General features: G+C 41.8%; 1 long non-coding RNA gene across 1 annotated transcript in view; it reads right to left on the minus strand.

Moving 5' to 3' along the window:
- Positions 1-334: 334 nt before the first annotated feature.
- The window catches only part of LOC105520062, an 11,636-nt gene continuing 8,572 nt past the window's right edge, over positions 335-3,398 (minus strand). The window contains exon 3 of the long non-coding RNA XR_001003066.1: positions 335-478. This is a non-coding gene — a long non-coding RNA (uncharacterized LOC105520062). The remainder of the gene's footprint in view (positions 479-3,398) is intronic.

A 3,398-nucleotide genomic window follows, 5' to 3' on the forward strand; every position in this document is an offset into this window, starting at 1 on the left:
TGTCTGTTGAGATTAAACCCAATGCAAAATAAGGTTTAATCCCAAATCTGCAATGGAGAGGAAAGACAGGAAGTTTCCTTCTTGCCTGGGCCAGAAAAGGCTGTAGCTCCTGTCCCTGCCCTTCACCCCACTGTACAAGTCCTCCCAGAACTGTCAAGGGATTCTTAGGGGGTCAACAGAGAGGGATGAGAGCTGGAGGCGGTCACTGGGGTATGACGGGGCCTCCTTGACAGAGCAGGTGGTAAACTTTCTGCCTTTAAATATTTTGAAATAGCAACAGACATAAGAAAGCACAAAAAATCCCAGAAGGCACATTATTTCCTCTGGCCCAGTGTCCCTCAGCCTCCCAGGGTCCCAGGCACAGAAGCCCAGGTTCACACCAGCAGGAGGCTGGGACCGGAGATTCTGCAGACTTTCCAAGTGTGTTTATTCACATTCCTGTGGGCCCCCAAGGCCCTACTGAGCTTCCCAATATTAGCTGAGAAAGAAAAAAAGCAGTTCCTGACATCCAGAGCTGATTTGACATTCATGGTTAGACCTCAATGTTGTCACAAACTCATCTGACTCTCATGGGGAACATAAACAGACTCACAGAATTCCAATAAGGTTACTCTGAGACCATGATAAAATAAGGCAAGGCAAGGCGATGTCATAATTTTGTCTAAGCACTGACAAAAACAAGGTCACTATGCTGTCACCCATAAAATACCAAATAAATTCTCTCAGCTAAAATGAGTGACTGCTATTCTTTGAACAGATTTATAAAGATCTAATTCACATGCCATTTAATTCATCCATTCAAAGTGTACAATTCAGTGGCTCACGCCTGTAATCCCAGCACTTTGGGAGGCAAAGGTGGGAGAATCGCTTGAGCCCAGGAGTTCGAGACCAGCCTGGGCAACATAGCGAGACCCTGTCTCTACAAAATAATATAATAAATTTTAAAAATTAGCTGAGCATTGGAAGTTCAAGACCAGCCTGGACAACATGGTGAAACTCCGTCTCTACTAAAATACAAAAAATTAGCCAGGCGTGGCAGCATGCCCCTCTAGTCCCAGCTACTTGGGAGGCTAAGGCAGGAGAAGTGCTTGAACCCAGAAGGCAGAGATTGTAGTGAGCCAAGATTACGCCACTGTACTCCAGCCTCAGCTACAGAGTGAGACACCATCTCAAAAAAAAAAAAAAAATAGCTGAGCATGATGGTGCACAACTATAGTCCTAGCTATTTGGGAGGCTGAGGTGGGAGGTCAAGGCTGCAGTGAGCTATGATTGTCCCATTGTACTCTACCCTGGGCAACAGAGCAAGATGTTGTCTCAAAAAAAGTATATAATTCAATGGCTTTAATTATATTCACAGAATTATGTTTTTGTACCATAAAGACACGTGCGCATGTATGTTCATCCCAGTGCTATTCACAATAGCAAGATATGGAATCAAGCTAAATGCTTATCAATGGTAGACTGGATAAAGAAAATGTGGCATGTATACACCATGGAATATTATGCAGCCATTAAAAAAATGAGATCTTGTCCTTTGTGGCAACGTACGTGGAGCTGGAGGCCATGATCGTAAGTGAACTAACGAAGGAACAAAAAACAAAATACCACATGTTCTCACTTATAAGTGGGAGCTAAACATTGAGTACACATAGACACAAAGAAGGGAATAACAGAGACTAGGGCCTAATTGAGGGCGGAGGGAGGAGGGAGGAGGGAGGAGGGAGGAAGGAGAATGAAGATAGAAAAACTGGCCAGGCACACTCACACCTGTAATCCCAGCACTTTGGGAGGCCGAAGTGGATGAATCACTTGAGGTCAGGAATACAAGACCAGCCTGGCCAACATGAAACCCTGTCTCTACTAAAAATACAAAAATTAGCCAGGCGTTGTGGCATGCACCTGTAAATCCCAGCTACTTGGGAGTCTGAGGCAGGAGAATCACTTGAACCCAGGAGGCAGAGGTTGCAGTGAGCCGAGATCATGGTGCTGCACTCCAGCCTGGGTGACAGAACAAGACTCCGTCTCACAAAAAAAAAAAAGAAAAGAAAAGAAAATCTACCTACCAGATACTATGCTTTTTACTGGAGTGACGAAATAATCTGTACACCAAACTCCCATAACACACAATTTATCTATATAACAAACATGCACATGTACCCTGAACCTAAAATAAAAGCTAAAAGCATTGAAAAAATTGTATTCACAGAAGCGTGCAACCATCACCATGTTATATTTATTTAATTTTTAATTTTTGTGGGTACATAGTAGGTGTATTTATTTATGGGGTATATGAGATGTTTTGATACAGGCTTACAATGCATAATAATCATATCAGGGTCAAAAGGGTATCTATTACCTCATGCATTTATCCTTTGTGTTTCAAATAGTCTAATTATATTCTTTTAGTTAATTTTAAATGAAGTTAAATTAATTTTTACTACAGCAACTCTGTTGTGCTAGCAAATACTAGGTCTTATTTGTTCTTTCTAATCTTTTTTGTACCCATTAATCATCCCCTCTCCCCATCCCTGCCCTGCCACTACCTTTCCCAGCCTTTGATAATCATCCTTCTACTCTTTACGTCCATGAGTTGAATTGCTTTAATTTTTACCTCCCAAAGATAAGTGAGAACACGCGATGTTTGTCTTTCTGGCTTATTTCACTTAACATAATGACCTCCATTTCCATCTACGTTGTTTCAAATGACAGGATCTCATTCTTTTTTATGGCTAAATAGTACTCCATTGTGTATATGTATCACATTTTCTCTACCCATTCATTTGTTGATGGACACTTAGGTTGTTTCTAAATCTGGGCTATTGTGAATAGTGCTGCAATAAACACAGGAGTGCAGGTATCTCTTAGACATACTGATTTCCTTTCTTTTGGGTACATACCTAGCAGTGGGATAGCTTGGTTGTATGGTAACTCTATTTTCAGTCTTTTGAAGAACTTCCAAACTGTTCTCCATAGTGACTGTATTAATTTACATTCCATCCTTGGTGTATAAGGGTTCCTTTTTCTCCACAACCTCGCCAGCACATGTTATTGCCTGTCTTTTGGACAGAAAACATTTTAACTGGGGTGAGATGACATCTCATTATAGTTCTGATTTGCATTTATCTGATGATTAATGATGTTCAGCCTTTTTGTATGTTCGTTTGCATTTTTTTTTTTTTTAAGAGAGGGTCTCTGTTGCCCACGCTGGATGGCAGTGGCGCAATCTCAGCTCACTGCAACCTCTGCCTCCTGGGTTCAAGCAATTCTCCTGCCTCAGCCTCCAGAGTAGCTGGGGTTACAGGAGCCTACCAACATACCTGGTTAATTTAGATATATTTTTTAGTAGAGACAGGGTTTCACCATGTTGGCCAGGCTGGTCTCAAACTCCTGACCTCAAG

This window comes from Colobus angolensis, unplaced genomic scaffold (genome assembly GCF_000951035.1).
Source record: "Colobus angolensis palliatus isolate OR3802 unplaced genomic scaffold, Cang.pa_1.0 Scaffold37, whole genome shotgun sequence".
Taxonomy (NCBI): Eukaryota; Metazoa; Chordata; class Mammalia; order Primates; family Cercopithecidae; genus Colobus; species Colobus angolensis.